The following is a 17,756-nucleotide window of genomic DNA, read 5'->3' as shown; positions in this document are numbered from 1 at the left end:
CATGTGTTAGGGCTCTATCCGCTCCAAAAGAAATTCATTCCGCGAGAAGTTTCGGTTAGCTCTAACACGGAAGAATTCGTCAAATTCAAGCACTACTCTAAGAATAGTGGAGAGCTGAGAGCCAATTGGAAATGACAGTATAAGGGCGGACTAAACTGGGTGAGTGACTGGGTAAGAATCTGCCTGCCATGCAGCCTTGAATTCTTAAGACCCGCCATCATTAGTGACTTAGTCTGATGATCACACACAATCCCTCCCAAATCACCACAGATTGCTATTGTGCCGACTTTGGCCGTCAGATTGAGAGGAACGAGAGGAAAATACTGGGGTTAAAAGAAAAAGAGGTCCAAGCCTTTGAGTTTCCACTTGGGGATGGATAAGGAGACCCCTGCACACATTCCCAGACGATGGTTCACAATTCCTGACACATCTCCTTGCCCGGTGATGAATACACTCTGACTGACTGCTAGCTATAGCCTAAGGTTATCGGTAACAGCTCACAGCTGAGAATCCATCACTGAGACACACTGTAATCATCACAGGCACAAACTGATCCAGTGTGTTACTTGATGTTGCTGTCCAATCAGTGTGGTGCTAGACAAGGTTCTTTCCCTGATATGCTTGACATCTCAGTTGCTAAACGCAGTGTGCGACGTAACATTTTCGTCAAATTACTCACAGTCACATAACCCTTTAAGGAAAGGAAAAAAGCCCCTCGAATGCCTTTCATTCCGATGAGAGATCACAAATTCTGCCCCATGATGGAACATTGATACATTTCCCAATGCCAGTGTGATTAGCTTGGGTCTTTCGGCATGGCATGTTCTATTGGTGTTTTAAATAGAACAGTCATTGCAATCATCTATTTTGACCCTTCTGGTTGGGTCCCACACACACACCTCCTCTCCACCCCCCCCCCAGAGGCCTTCCTACGTCAGCAAAGACAATACACCCACCACACCATAGTTAATTCCCATCATCATGGGTTGAACCATCAACCGTAGCCCAAGACTCAGTCCAAATGAGATAACGGCCAACAGCGGAGAAGAGTGGACAAGGGAGGATGTCAGTAAAACATTACCTTGCTATAAACACTGTTTTAAGAGAGTCATTTGCATTGGGATTAGTTTATACAGTGAACCCTAAATGACATTGTAAAGACGCAGCTAGTTTCAGAACGACGGGAAACTTCAGTACACGAGATGAGTCCTTTTCTCTTGTCCTCGTTGTGTTTTAAAAGGCTCGCGCTGTGCCTTAATGGTGCACTTTCAACGTCAGATTCACAATCGGCCCGTATCAGAGCAGCACGGCCCAAGGAGAACAAATCCCACACAAAATAGGGATGTTGTTTTTTTTTGTACACCATCAAAAGGCTACTGGCTGTACTCCATATGACCAAATATGGAAGAGGAAACAAAAGCTCCCTTTCCCGTAACATAACTGGGAGAGAGAAAAATATTTCTAGCTAACATGCTGTGCAGTGAGATACAGGCAGCTCTCACACTCATAACATACTGACCACAAAAGAGCGGGGTTAAAAGGGCCAGGGTTCAAATAGTATTGGGAATTGTTGAAGTACGTTGAGTGTTTGCTTGAAGTCTGCTTGGCGTGCCAGATGGGGTGGGGTTTGCACTTTTGGGGCTAGTCCACAGTGGTTCCACTGCCCCAGGCAAGCTCAATCAAGCACAGTTCAGCTATTTGAACGATTTGAAATACTATTTGGACCCAGGTTTGGTTAGGGCTGGCTGTATCTCTAAGCAACATGACGGATGATGCTGTCTCTCTGGTGGCATCTCTGGGACAGAGCAAAGTAAACCCAGAATATTATTAGCCGGACTTTCCCTAGACAAGAGGACCACATTGTGTGCAACTCTATATCTTTGTCTGGCTCGATCTCTATGGTACAAGCGTGTGTGAACCTTTGGTAAAGGTTGACTCCATTTTAAGCCAGTAGGGAGTTGAAAATAACTAACCTTTCTTTGTTCACTTTTAGAAAAATATACTTTTTCCTCTTTCGCGAAAGTGCTTGCATTCTGCACTCTAAAGCCGGAAGGACTGTACCGTAGGTTACATTCCTCGTGGCTAAACATAGTCTCAATCCGAGGGGTCTCAGCCCTGCGCTACAGTTAGAAACCGTTTGTTTATCAGCCAACCAGACTATTTGGTCTCTGGCAAATGCCTGCCACTATTGTCAATCAAAGAAGATAACCAAACGTCTGGCCAAGAGGAAAAATGCCAAACTCAGCAGTAGAACAAAGCTATAAAGAAGCTCACTTAGCTTTTTTTCCCCTCTCGTATTTAACATGGAGTGGTTTTAACTGTCAGCATGTAACCTTTGAAATAATACATCAAGACTCTAGTCCAAATATCCAGAAGGTCAACTCAATAAATATCTGCCTACGCTCAACGCAGGTTAGCGTTTTCATCATGAATATTGTTCTGGAGGCAGCTCTGTGGTCACTAGTCATACCATCTGATCTGAAATCGAACCCTAACCATAACCATGACCTTAACCACACTGCTAACCTTTAATTAAGACCAAAAATAAAATAATACAAATCCTGAATTTTTACAATATAGCCAATTCTGACTTTGCAGCTGGCCTATCTAGTGGAAATCGCACAGTTCTGTCTCCAGGACAAGATTCATGACAATAAATGTCAACATGCGCTCTTGACACAGGATATCAACAGCCTTTGTCTCATGTAATTCCACTAGGACATACTCTTTCTATACAGCAGTTTGACATAAGGGGTTGGGGGGGGGGGGGGGGTACTAAATTAATCCTATTTAGTGGACAGGAAACTCACTCAGTGAAAACACACTCACTCACGACCGGGGACTTTGACGAATGACTCTCTCACCCCACCTTTTCATGAGAATAGCTTCCTCTTCCTTCATCCTGTCTGCATCCCAAATGTCACCCTATTACCTATATAGTGCACTTCTTCCAAAGTAGTGCACTGTGTAGGGAATAGGGCGCCATTTTGGGACACGTCCCATTCATGACAACTCGCCATCTTGACACCTGCCGTCTTCTAGTAGAAACACCCTCCAAACGGGCCCTGAACCACTCCTCGACAGATCATTCATCTGAGGTTCACTGACCAGAGAGAGTAGCAGGGTGTAGCAAGGCTGGGGTGTTGACACCTACATGATGTGTTTTACTCAAAGCAAAGCACTACTGATGCCAGCACAACCAAAAGGTCTGGATCTGCTACTCTGGTATGGCTCTCTGTCTGCAGTTTGGGGGCCACTCGGGACAGGAGCACATCCTGTACCAAAATAGACATGCGTGTCACTAGAGGCCCCATAGTAGGGGCCCTTACTCATGTATGGAGCATGAGCAAGATGGAGCATGATAACATAGTGAAGCACGAGTAACAGTCCCACCAAACCGTCGATCCTAGTCGATCGCTAAACATTTCTAGAAAAGAATAACGATAAAGCCAATCCTTCCGGCATTTTTCTGTCTCGTGCTGTTGGCAGTAGGTGGACTTGTGTTCCCATTTCATGTGTCTGAAGGTACAAACTCCGCGTGCCCAGACAGCAAATCAAGCGTACCTATAGGCCTACCGCTAGCCAATCGGATTGCTCAGATCATGTGTCTGTCTGCAGCTTCCTTGAGCATACAACAAAGTAAGTTGATACTATGATTTCAAAACATCGAAAACCATGACTGACTGTCAATGAATGCAGCAAAGAGCTGAGTTCATGTTTAAGTTCATACCCAGCAGCACTGTCAACACTTTTTATTAAAACACTGCTATATGCCATAAAATGTGCTTCTCCACTTGCGCTGCAACCAGCAATGCAGCTTCAATGAATGAGTAGCAAAGTGTATCTATAGGCTTGCGTTGTTGTTATTATTATTATTAGCAGCTTGTGTCTTTTTTAAAAATCAAGGAATATTTCACTTTCTCTGGTCATAGGAGTAACAACATGAGTTGGTGCAGAAATAATGCAATGTGACTCGAGTTTCGCCGCCAGCTGGAATACGGTCGCCCCTTTTTGGTCAGTCTTAGCTGAGGGACGAGAGCTGAGGGACGAGAGCTGATGGACGAGAGCTGAGGGACGAGAGCTGATGGACGAGAGCTGAGGGACGGTCCGACTGCGAGATGCTCTCCCTCCGCTGAGACTGAACAACAAATCCAGGAACAATCAGTCCAGTAAAATAAAGAAAGCACATTATTTATACCCACTGTAATACAAGTAATACAACAAGATCATATACCTCGAGTTTTGAAATATACTTTGAAAATTGTCTGAGAAGAACAACATTGGCAGGGCAATTCAAGCATAGCCAATATGCACCGATAATGTATTGGGCCAATAGTCTACTACAGACATCATTGCTACAGAACTTTTTTGAATGTTGCATAGGCTTACCTTTTTTTAAGTCAAGGTTTTAAAATAATTCTGAGCCGTAGATCTCGGTCTTCATTATGACTCAGAAAGTGATCTCGACTCAGAAAAGTTCGGGGAACTACAGGCCTATACTGTACGTGTATAGCATGACAACGTCACAAGAGTTGTCTACAGTATACAGTATGGGACCATAGAGGCTAGAATGTCCCCTGGTAAGCAGCTTATTATAGTTTGGGCCCCTATTCATATTCCATCTCCCATATAGTACATACATAGTGAATCATATAGTGAATCATATAGTGAATCATATAGCTAGACAGGACAGGCCCTCAGCCACCAGGCCTAGAGACCAATGTTCCTGCTGTAATCCCCTCTTGATTTGACAAGAACAAGATATTTAAAACACCGCCTCTTTAAGGGTCCCAGGGGATCTGGGCTGAGCTGCCCAATTTTCTCCACATAATTATTATGACCCAGAGCAGTTGGGAACGGACTCAGACAGACACTGTATCTGTCACGGCACCTGGAACACATGTTCTGGAACATACAAATGTATTTCTCATAAAGCCCTGAGAAGTTCCTGATGTGTCTTGTAAAGAAAAAAAAACAAGTATCGTACACCAAAACATTTCTGACAAGTTTCCCCCATAAAAAAAACGTAATTATGTTTTGCGGAGATTGAGAGACCCTTCGATTGCCAGAGGAAGAAAATGTGGCTATACTTTTGAGAGAAAAAAAATTACTGGGAAAAAAAGATGAATGAAAACATCTGACTGATTTATGTGCCTGGTCTGTATCACAGTTGGAGAAATGCCTTCCTGTCATGCCTTACATGGAAACATACAAGCAGCACGAGCCGCAAAGAAGCCATGGCGCAACCGCTTACACACCAGGAGACGCTTGTGAGGCCTGCTCAGAACATGACACAGACACTGACAGATGTTTGTGTATCGCCTTTTTTTCTGTCTGTGTCTACCCAGGGGGCCGTGTTGCCCCACAGAAAATTGGTACCATGATTACTGCCTCAGAATTACACGTTTTTACCTCAGAGCATACATTTTCATCAATCCGATCGTTTAGCCACGCGCAGATCTGCAAATCAGGCTGCGGAATGTGCTTCCTGAAGCGTTGCGCAAGGATATTCAAGGGTATTATGTGACAAGAGATCTTTCAAAATAAGGGGCCTGTTGCATTCCTGGGAAGAGATAGGAGAAAGATAGGGGGGAGAGAGAGAGAGAGAGAGAGAGAGAGAGAGGGAGAGAGAGAGAGAGAGAGAGAGAGAGAGAGAGAGAGAGAGAGAGAGAGAGAGAGAGAGAGAGAGGGGGAGAGAGAGAGAGAGAGAGAGAGGGGGAGAGAGAGAGAGAGAGAGAGAGAGAGAGAGAGAGGGGGAGAGAGAGAGAGAGAGAGAGAGAGAGAGAGAGAGAGGGGGAGAGAGAGAGAGAGAGAGGGGGAGAGAGAGAGAGAGAGAGAGAGAGAGAGAGAGAGAGAGAGAGAGAGAGAGAGAGAGAGAGAGAGAGAGAGAGAGAGAGAGAGAGAGAGAGAGAGAGAGAGAGAGAGAGAGAGAGAGAGAGAGAGAGAGAGAGGGGGGAGAGAGAGAGAGAGAGAGAGAGAGAGAGAGAGAGAGAGAGAGAGAGAGAGAGTGAGAGTGAGAGCACGATGACCTCACCGAGGGCTATTACTCTGAGTGGACGGGAAAGGTGGAGAGGTCCAGCATTTAGGCTACTTCGAGACCCCTTGAGAAAACATTTTGGTTTGTTTAGTGAACAAATACGTTTAAAAACATTAACTGTCAAGATAACTGATTATAATGGAGCTCGTTGTGACGGAGTTTGGAGCTTTTAGCTGTGATGGCTGCCGGAGCTGTTTTTGTTTTTGAAATACGAAGAAGAGATAGAGGACGAGGTCTGTTGCTCTTTGCATCCAAGCGTCACTCAGCAGGCCTGAGCACATCTGTATGAGGGGGGGGTCACTGCATTGGGGCTAAAGGCAAGGTGTAACACAAAGAGATGTGTTCAGTAGCAGTGCAGACTGATGAAATGGGAGTGGAAACTGTGACCAGAGACAAGGGCTAATTTATCAGTCAAGCTCCTCTCTTCCGTAAACTCCTATCTGTTGAGGTTGTCATTGCACTGCTGAAACCATGGTCTTAACTGTGATGTGATGGATGTAACGAAGCTGTCCTCTAGTCAAGTCTACTTCCCACCACCACAACCAAATCCCTTGGTGAGATATCCACGAGGGAACTGGGCCATTCTAAACCATCCACTTCATTTTGAAGAGCCATATCAACAACACCGCCATCTTAGACAGAAACCAGGAGTCTCCTATTCCAACCCTCTCGGTGTTCTAGAGATGCCTTGCTTACGGCGCAATGTCTAGGTCTGTCTGTGTGAAATAAATATCAATGTCTATACAGTGTGTTTGCCTGTAGTGTAAATATTGCTCTTCTTCAGACTCTGAGCCTGCAGCTAGCTCAGCGTAAGGAGAGTGTGATATCATTGGAATCGATAGTGGTGAGGTTCAGCTCCTCAAGACCAAACATTCCTGTCTGAGTGGAGAGAGGAGACAACCCTTCTTGTGCCTCAGTGTTCTCCTATCCAGGAAGCTAGGCTACACTATAGGTGATCTCGTTTCTGTGCATATTTCTGCTGGATGCTATTATTAGCGTCGCAGAGGGCCAGCGGTCTATCTGGGAGGGGTTGCAACTCTGTGTGCCCCCCCGAGGCGCTAGTGGGGGCCAGAAGCCATTGATCTCCATAAAGCACAGGTATATATATATATATATATATATATATGTTGTTGATATGCATATATGTATATCTCTCTTCTCCTAGTCCTATCTGTCAATGGGCCCCATCCGCACGCAAAAGCAGGGTTGCGTGCGGGGCGGCAGGGTAGCCTAGTGGTTAGAGAGTTGGACTCATAACCGGAAGGTTGCAAGTTCAAACCCCTGAGCTGACAAGGTACAAATCTGTCATTCTGCCCCTGAACAGGCAGTTAACCCACTGTTCCCAGGCCGTCATTGAAAATAAGAAATTGTTCTTAAATGACTTGCCTCTCCACACTCAAACAAAACAAAATCTCAATAGATCTCAGTAGCATAGCCATTTTTGTCAGTGAAACATCTTGAGCGTTGGCAGTGTGTTAAATTATGTCAACTCAGCGGTGCTTGTCTGTCAGGACAGAAGGCCGTTCCCTTTTCTTCTTCTCCCCGTGGCTCTGACTTCTGACTCTGCTGCCAGGCATTCCAGGAAACACTAGAGCTCTAGGAGACATAACAAAGCACTCACCCTGTCTCTTTCTCTTCCTCCTTCACTCTTTCTCTTACTATCCCAGACTCTCGCTCTCCCTTCTATCTTTCTTTCTCCATCTGCCCGTCTCTCTGTTTCTCTCGCTCTCTGTCTCCTCTTGCTCTCTCCCACTACTCTTTTTTTTTATCTCTCTCTGTATTGTCCAGTCTTGGAAGCCTCATGGTTAGTTCTCGTGAGTGCCTTAAGTATTTTTGTAAAATGGCGCGATGCCTCAGATATACAATTTCAGACTATAAAGTATTTTTTATGTGCCTACTGACGCTACGTCACTGACACAACTCTCGGTAAGAGTATTACTCCTCTCTTTCAACATGAGGTGACATTTACTGCCAAACAAAGGATAAAATTCAGCTTTATAGGTTAATGCATGTTATTTAAACCGTCTAATTCCTAAATCTATTAGAATAACACATCTCAGACAACCATGAAATTGTAAATAATGAAGTAGTCGGTTCAGGAGAGTGCTCAGGTTCGCTTTATAGGGGTTCGTTCAGTTTTAGCTAATGGTAAAACTGGAAATGAGATTACTCTGTAAACTTAAGTATAATGGGGACAAATCTGACCCCCCCGGTTTCTTTTCTGCAAGTAATCTGCTCAGAAGGAAAACCATCTCCTTTTCACATGATACCCATCCACCTGAGCCACACACACACACACACACACACACACACACACACACACACAACCATATTCACTTCCAGTCGGTTCCCTCTGTTTATGTATTGAACCTGAGTGACTGGTATTTAATTTCGGATGGGCTCAAACCCTGGGCTAGGCAGTGCTGGTGTACTATTACTGGTCATTAACTTTAACCTGAACTAATGGCTGCTTATTATCCAAGGTGGTCCCCCAGATGTCTGTCATAGTAAACGGGTGGCACAGAGCTTCAGAGCCCAGACCAGTCAGACATCCTCTCCTCTGTCCTAGAGAATCTGCCAACCCGGGACAGACATAGACACAGGCCTCCCCCTAACAAGCCATCATTGTTCTACTTTTTCCTGTTTTTTGTTACTCAGCTGCTGGGTTCATTAAAGCAGGGCTTAATGAGGCCTGCCAGCTTGTCACCCCCAGCACCCCTCTCTCTTCTAACCCTCACCCCTAGTACCTAACCCTATCCATCCCAAATCTCCAACCCCATCAACCACACCCCCTTCTACCCTCTTCATCCAAACCCTCTACCCTACTCAACTACCTCACACCCATCCACCAAACCAACCCTTTAATCAACTCCCATCTCACCCAACGTCATACACCCACACCCCTTCCCTCTTCCATCCCCTCCACCATACTCCTCACCTGAAACCTCCACCCCACCCAATCGCGTGTTCAATCTATTCAACCCATCTCACTCAGACAGAGTTAGCCTTGTCTTATCTTAGTTAGCTAGCAGAATGCTCCTCCTCATGAAGACCTGTCTGCATTTATCTGACGCTGGCAGAGCCATTGGGGCGGCAGGGTAGCCTAGTGGTTAGTGTGTTGGACTAGTAACCGGAAGGTTGCAAGCTCAAACCCCCGAGCTGACAAGGTACAAATCTGTCGTTCTGCCCCTGAACAGGCAGTTAACCCACTGTTCCTAGGCTGTCATTGAAAATAAGAATTTGTTCTTAACTGACTTGCCTAGTTAAATAAAGGTAAAATAAAAAATAAAACAAATTAGTGCTAACAGGCCTGTAATTAAGAAGCGCTCACACTCCATTAATGAGCGTGCTCACTTCACTTAGTCTAACATTGCATAAATAAGTGCGAGGCCTAGCAGATTTGCTCCATTGTCTTTGGGTAGCCTAGCATCACACTTGTTAGCCAGTTGCTTGTTAAGAGCTGTTGTTTTGTTGACATAGTGTCCTCATCTTGGCATGTGTGGAATTGACTGACTGCCACTGCTTTTTGCATTTCAATTTGTTAGCAGCTTTTCTCGGTCTGTCAGACTATTGATGCTACAGATTGGGTCTTGTTCCATTAAATAATTAGACCTACTCATCAATTTATCTTTAACTCAAGATGGCCGGCCTGTTAGGTAGACGGGTTTATTTTCAATAGTAATAAAACTACTTCACTATACTTGAATCAATGAATCAGCTATCTTCCTACAAGTGTACGCAGGAGAGTTGAAACCCAGCATGAATCTGAATCTGTCCATTCTTAGCAGAGTTTTGGCTAGCACCTTAGCACCTGAACCATTGCCCTAGACCTGGGCTGTTTAACAATAACATGACTGATGGTTTCTCCCAATCACCTTGAGCAGGTCTCTTATGAGGTAAGAAATTCTCGTTTGCCAGCCTCTCTGCCTGCATAGGAGCTCTGATTAAAACCCCTTTCAAAAGGCAGTGGCTACGTCCCAAGTGGCACCCCATTTCCTCTATAGTGCACTACTTTAGACCAGAGCCCTATGGGGCCCTGGTCCAAAGTAGTGCACTATTAAGGGAATAGGGTACCATTTAGGACTGAGGCAGTCCACCTGCCAGCTCCATGTTACCCAACAGTGAAGTGAATTTATGAATTACCCGATACTGAAATGATTCCAAACTAACACATTCAAGCTGGGCTCGGGTCTCGCACAGTACTGTATGCGGATGAGGGGGATACTTACATTCCCCTTTCTCTGAAGTGGGGGAGAAGTCTTTGGCATTATTAGATGCCAGGAGAAAGAGAGAGAAACAACACACAGTAATGCACGCACACACACACACACACACACACACACACACACACACACACACACACACACACACACACACACACACACACACACACACACACACACACACAACAACTGCTATATTGGGGATGGATCCTCCATGTCAGCCATTTGATGATTTGATCTCCAGCTTTAATCAGATTTCATTGCCTTCCTCTGTATGGAAGCAATGACATGTGGAGTGGAAAAGAAATGGAAGGGGAGATCTGCTCGCTGCGCCGCTCCTCTCGTTGCTTGTAATACATTCCTGAGCAACCCTCAGAGGCTTATATGTCAATGCCGGAATATGCTTCTGATTACAAGGGAGAGAGTACACTCAATAAATGCACTCTTAAACAATTACTACTGCTCCTAATACCAGCCAGAACACAGACCCCAGACCGGGCTGGCTAATTCAGGTGGATAACATTACTAGAGACAATTTGAAGGTCTGCACCTTTAAAACATAACATTTGGCTCCAACAGGAAGAAAAATGGCAGCCGTCATCGCTTCGGATTGCTGCTGTGCTGAGCAAGGAAGCGTTGTCCCTGATCCAGACAGGTCAGAAGGATCCAACTCAGGCGAACTGTATTGACACCGTAGTTCCAAAGTCACGTCTTTTGAACTGAAGCAGCACAATCAACATAATGAAGCGACAAGGTTTGTTACATCAGTTTGTTTCAAAGGGTAAAGTACATACTGACTGAGAGGATCTCCCAATAAAGTGTTACTCAAAGTGCAGTAGTGTTACAACTAGCGCAGCACATCAGCACCCTGTGTCATACCAGTCAGAGCCTAGACGTGTGTGACACACAGATGAGTAACATCCTCATCTCTCGTGTGCACTCACTGTACGGAGAGTCAGCAATAAAGTGCAGAATCCTGTCTCCAGAACCCTACGCCTGCATAACGAGGTTTCACAGGCACACAAATCATCCATTGACGGCAATCGGAGAACTCGATGCAAATCCTCCAGTTTCTCAAGTTAAAAAAAGGTACCACTTTGCGTGTCTGAGCCGGAGGTAAATCCAATGGCTGTATATGAATGGTAAAATCCCCTTGTTACCTAAGAGCCTGATTCCTCCATCTGCTCTGTCCCATGAGAGCCAGCATTCACCATGCAACCACCACACTCCCCTTTGCTCTCACCACCTCCACCATCCATACAGTTCCACACACGCACGTACTAACTAATTATTATTAAGTAGCTGGTTCCAACACATAAAATGATGCGTTTGCTAAAATGTTCATTCAACTAGAAATATTTTTTTTTGGGCTGTGGAACTAGTTACACACACACACTGCTGTTAACATACAACATTTCCGACACACATGATTACATTGTACATGTTCATTTATACAGTAATTAATATTCAACATTTCCTCACCTGGGATTTGAACTCACAACTACTCAGTTCACAGCGTTCTAATATTCCAGCTACGCCACCATGTCTGTGTCAACAACTGATTTCACCTGTATTGCTACACATTGGACTTAAAAGTAAACCTCAGATCTGTTAAAAGTACACTCAAGAAAAACTATTTCATTTATCATAGTGATTAAGGAAGAACATCAAAACAAAGTAATATGGCCCACCAACAACCTTACAGAAAAACCAAACATTGCTTAAATAAGTCAGTCAAATCAATAATGAGAGAATAGTCAGATTAACTGATAATTAACACAGACATGGTGTCATAGCAGGAAGCTCGTACTGCCATGAACAAGAGATTGTGAGTTCCCATTTATTATTTAACTAGGCAAGTCAGTCAAATTCTTATTTACAATGACGGCCTACCCCGTGCCAAACCTTAACCAGTGAGGTCATGTGTTTGGAGATGGAGAGAGAATCTATGAATAACGGCACGGGTATGAGGGAACAGATGTGTGTGTGTGTGTGTGCCTGTGTCCCAGGTGAGGACATGTTGAATACTAATTACTGTATAAATGAACGTGCATAACGCGTCAATCTGGTTGAAAGAGTATATGAGACAAATTGAGCAAAGACATCATTTTAAGTTCAACATTTTCTAATGTTGGGCCAACTACAAGTTCAGGTAACACTTTGACCGAAAAGTTGAGTAAACAAAAAGAAAATGCTGTGGAACCAGTTATTTAATAATAATTAGTTGAAACAACTAGATTTGAGGGTGTTTTATTGTTTTAAGTGCACACACACACAGACACACACATCTGTCCCCTCATACCTGTGTCGCTATTCATAGACTCTCTCTCCATCTCCAAACACATGACCTCACTGGTCCTCCACTCAATAGCATCTTTCACACACACTGTTGGGATTTACCTCACTATATTACCTATATGACCTTTAATTCCCACAGGAACCTACAATATGGGACTTTTAAAAAGGTGATGAAAGCCTTGATCAGCTATGTTTGTTTAGTTTTGGTGGCTGAGGAGAGAGAGGAGGAGGGAGGAGAGGGAGAGAAGGAGGAATGTTAGCAGGCTGTAAAGGGGGGGGGGGGGGGCGTGAAGAAACTTAGTGCCGGTGGACTTGTCGAAGCACTAGGCATGTCTGTGGTCCCTATGGGAAGACGAAAACACAGAGCAAATCAGCTCGCAGAGACATTTCCTGTGCTTGTTTTATCAGATGAGGAAAGAAGCCCCGGGGCAAAAGGCCTGCTCAACAATGTAACACACTTTCAGCCCTGTCGCCGTTTTGGGAGCTGAACATAACACATCTTTAGAGGATGACATAAGTAGTAGTGTATGAGAATTGGGGTAGTGAACTGAACTCACGCTCCCACGATAAACCCCAGCCTTGAGGTTTATACCTTGGGGTGAAAAATTTACTTTTACCTTATAAGACTTGGGTTGATTAAGCCAATGGATCCTGTACCATCGCCCATCTTCTAAAAAGAGAGTTTGTTGTGTTGTGAGTGAGTTGGATGTGAAAATATCCTTATACAGCTGGTGGAGTTCTGGAGGCCTCGCTGCCTGCCAACTGGCATTCGATGGGTAAATGTGCCAATTATCAACACAGTCTGCCATGCTACCAATTAGGGAATCTGGCCTTGAACGATAGCACTTCAAAGTCTAAGAAATGTGGGAGAGGTTTGATCTAAAAGGCATTCTAATCTGAGCCACAGCAAAAAGGACGAGTGTCAGCGTTCTTCTTCGTCACCAGGGAGAAATCCAGACTCTTCGTTCCCCAGAAGAGTTCTACTACTGCCAGACTCTCCATACCAAGGACTGAGGAGACATACGAGCCTGGTTTGGCACGGGTTCTAAAGCAATGCAGAACCTTTCCATTGCAACCTGGCTGGGTAATGAAGAACAACAAACAGAATATAAAGTTGAATTACAGAGAGGATTTCATGCCATGAGAGGAAAGATTAAAAAGGAGAGAGGAATTTTTGATTTATATATTACTAACAAAACATCTGTAAGCCACTTATTGCATATTTGCTGGGTCCTAAATAAACTAAATCTAGAGTTTCAGTTTCAGCTGGCCGCTCTTACTTCACAAATTAGGAATGCCACATTTGACCCATTTATTTTAATCGTCACCAGTTAAGAGTTAAGCAGATTCCTTTTTTTTCCCTCAAATTTTCCAAATGTGCTCCAACTTTACCATATTATACAACTTACTGTGTGGTTCTGGATAGGGTGCATTCAAATTACATGCTATCAAAGCTGAAAATAAATAACAGTGAGTATGCTGTGGCCAGAGTCCAGGGCAGAATCACTTGAGGTTTAGTTCCATGTCAATCATCCTCCACTTCAAATGAACTGAACGCTCCACGAGAACAGTTGTCGAGAGGACACAAATTTGAGCTTTGTGCTCCAATTCGATTTCTCCCTTGGAGACATTGACAATGTCGACTCTTTCGATCAAAAATGAAGAAGAGACATCTTTGTCGTGTAACTGACAGCATTTAAAGATGGCTCCTCGATCCCACAAATATATCTTGAGGCGGAAAATCTGCATAAAATCAACCCAAGTGGCAATAAACTGAACAAGGCAAAGCATGCTTGACATACTTTAAGTTGTCCATAATAAGACAAACCAGAAAATAGGCTCTGGCAAACTCTAAGAAGCCTGTGTATGATTGGATTTACATGTCAACGTGTAATCATTTTGAACACCTTGAAGAACATTTGACAAACATAAATGGAATATATTACAATGGTAATAGCAAAAACGAACAAACAAATAGTTTGTGTTACACAATTTCCGATGCGAGTTCTCTTTTTCATACTTCAATTTAGTTGGCGGCCTCTCTCAGTCGTGGTAATAGTAACTGTAGGCTTGCAGGCTGCAGCAGAGATATTAAGAACTTCTGGAACTGAATACTGCAGTGGATTAAAGCTCTGCCTCGCATCACAGAGGCACTGCAGAACTCTGGGTCTGCATTTACACAGGCAGCCCAATTCTGATCTTTTTTTCTCTAATTGGTCTTTTGGCCAATCAGATTAGCGCTGAAAAATATCTGATATGAAAAGATTTGATGTGATTGGTCGAAATTGTGCTGCCTTTGTAAACAGAGAGACACACAGGGGAAAAAAACAGAGATATTTCTCATGAATCCTAAGAGGACGCCACCTTTAAAAGACATTATGATTCAACTAGCCTTCTCTCAAGTACTAACTGTGTCTAACAAATAGCTTTTTCTCATAACCACAGTGTCTCCAGGCACTCCTTGAAAGAGAGGGCCTGGATTCACATCGTCCTCAATAACTTCATCAGCTTCTCAACCCCGAAGACAGTGGTATTGATTCCAGAGTAGAATGTGTGTTTTCACACCTGCAGGGACCTTGAACACAAGTAGCTCAGGTCAGTCAAAGAGCAATGAAAAGTTATCTAGTACAGTTAAGGGGATCTACTATATTGTTTGTGACTCTAAAGGCTGCATTTAAGCCCTGCCCTTGGCCACAATCTATCGCACGCTCCAGGGTGAAGCCTCAAGTCTATGTCCAAGTCCCATCCCAAAGTTCCAACCTTTGGCCAACGAGGCCTAAACTCCCTTCTCTGGTCCTCGAGGGTGTATTCTCCTCGCTTCACCACTGGTCTGAAGCCATCTTTACGTTGTTTTGAGTAATGATTAAGGTTATGGAGGAACTGATCCTGAAACAGTCTGTAAATGAAGGGCAGAGAGAGCAGAGTAACGACAGCCTGTACTACACAGGGCACACCAGGCTCCGGAAACCCAGGGCAGTGTTCCCTACATCCTGCCCGGGCCCTAGCCCATGCCAAACCCTTGTTATCACTGTGCAGAATTACCTTCAGAACCCCCTTCCCTCTCTCTCTCTCTCTCTGCACAGCACAGCGCATTACCCAGGCTCTTTATACGCTAAAGAAAAGAAGCCGAAAGAGGCAAAAAAAAGAGGCAGAAAGAGACGAAAAAACTAAAGCCTGGCTGTTATGCATTCCAAAGGCTATTCCAATCGTCTGTCAGCAGGTTCAATCTGTTCCTTATAAGGCATTCCCCTCATATTTTCCAAACACCGCAGTGTTATCAGATACAGCTTCATGGACAATTACTGTGCTGTCTAGCTTGGAGAATTCTACAGCTCCATAGCCCCCGAACCCCCCTTTTCTCCCGTTGACTCACTTCACAGCAACTGCTGTAATCAACCTGAGATCAAACGGAAGGCTCAGATAAACTACGTTAAAAAAATAAATAAAAAGAGGTGGTTGGCCCAAGTGATGGTGGGATTGCGCAGGACATGATTCCTTCAAACTATTTGGATGGATTCATTTGGAGTTATTGCATCTCACTGCAATGGTTTACTGTACCACAATGCGGTCAGATGAGAGAGAGAGAGAGAGAGAGAGAGAGAGAGAGAGAGAGAGAGAGAGACAAGGTTCTTGGAATACCACACACAGTTTGGACAGTGTTGAATCAGTGAGTGGCCTTCTACAGCCAGTTATAACATCAGCATTTCCTGCTGCTTTGATAAACTTAGATATCAAGTTGATTACTCAGATTAATCATGGTTTAACTGGGCTCAACTGGTGCTGTGTAGCATCAGCTAGATCTACACAGGGATAAGGATTCTAGCCAACCCAGTGCAGATGGTTAAGCCTACCCCTGATGAGGGCCAAGGCTGTCATTTAGACCCCCAGTGGAGAGGACCTGACCTGGTGGATCCTTTGCTTTCATGATATCCCTTGGCTCAGGCAATTGAAGACAGCTAGTATTCGTCTACAAGAGACAGTAAAATCCCACATCACAGCGCAAAGGCCATAGTTTGCTGAGACTGTCCAGTGCTGGCAAAGGCTCCCCACAAATATTTTGGGATATATTTTGGGTAGAGAGAAAATGAAAGGAAAGTGCTTTTAAGTGGAAAATTCTTTATTTTGTGTAAAGGAGGATGTTGTTTTGTTTGTTTTTCATTGAGGTATTATTCAGTTAAAACTAATGCATTCATAACATAATTATTTATATAGGTGTAATTCATCCTAAAGTTAGCCCACTGTCAAATACCAATCACAAGCATAATTAAATCATCACATGCCACATTACCTGAAATTGTCAATTAATATGCAGCCTATGTATTGTCTATTATAATGGAGAGAGATCTGGCTCCCATCCCTCTCCATGAGTTTGGAGACTGCCTCCTCATATTTGTCTGATAAGAATCTATGGCATGGGGCGGGTAGGGACTGAGAGGACATTCCAGAATTCACATCCAGATCGGTAATAAGTTTTGTAAAGTGATTTGCCATATAATGAAACATATTATACTCGATAACAACCACATTTCATTGCCATGTACAAATAATCTACATTAACTCTTTAATTCTTTATAGTTTAAATTTCGTTTTTGAAAAAGTTATTAGGAATCTGCTGGTGTGCAGTTTGCTGTAAAAATCTATACTTTTAAAATGACATAATAAATTGTAGCATTGCGTAGCCCCAAAAGCGCATTGCACAAGTTGTAAACATAAGCACTACGTTCGTGCGCGCTACACAAATTTCACCAAGTTGGATAAACAACACAAACAATTTCTGAGGCGCAAAACTTACCTATTGAATTCACAAAGTAAACTATTGTTGATTCACCTGGGGTAGCAAACAACCACGAAGCAGGCCAGTCAATGTAAAGAGATAGAATCTGCCTTCGGATCGGTCTGCTCCACAGTATTCAATAATAGGCTACTACAAAGCGTAAGCCCCTCCCTTCAAAACATAATCGCACACATCTCTCATAATGTTTACCGCTGGAGAGCCCTGTGCATTGTCCGTAGTCTGGTCCAAGAGCTACCAAGCCTATGTATTTAAAAATTAATTCTGGCCAAACTTGTCAGTGAAAAAAAAAACACGATGTCAAAAGTCAAAAACTCAGTCCATCATTTCGTTAAAAAAGTGAAGAAATAAATGCCGACATTGAAAGTAATACCACAAAAAAATCGAAGCAGCCAAAACTCACTTG

General features: G+C 43.8%; 1 protein-coding gene across 7 annotated transcripts in view; it reads right to left on the bottom strand.

Annotated features, from left to right (window-relative positions):
- LOC135515994 (non-muscle caldesmon-like) overlaps positions 1–17,756 on the bottom strand; it is a 58,226-nt gene extending 40,470 nt beyond the window's left edge. For 3 of the 7 annotated variants that reach the window (XR_010451885.1, XR_010451886.1, XM_064939918.1), the window contains exon 1: positions 17,351–17,754. The gene's annotated coding sequence lies outside the window, so the exon portion shown is untranslated. Of the gene's footprint in view, positions 1–17,350 lie in introns of all 7 variants that reach the window. The other 4 variants (XM_064939915.1, XM_064939919.1, XM_064939917.1 and 1 more) reach the window with 3 other exon arrangements.

Source organism: Oncorhynchus masou, chromosome 27 (assembly GCF_036934945.1).
Source record: "Oncorhynchus masou masou isolate Uvic2021 chromosome 27, UVic_Omas_1.1, whole genome shotgun sequence".
Taxonomy (NCBI): Eukaryota; Metazoa; Chordata; class Actinopteri; order Salmoniformes; family Salmonidae; genus Oncorhynchus; species Oncorhynchus masou.
This window is presented reverse-complemented; position numbering and strand designations above follow the sequence as displayed.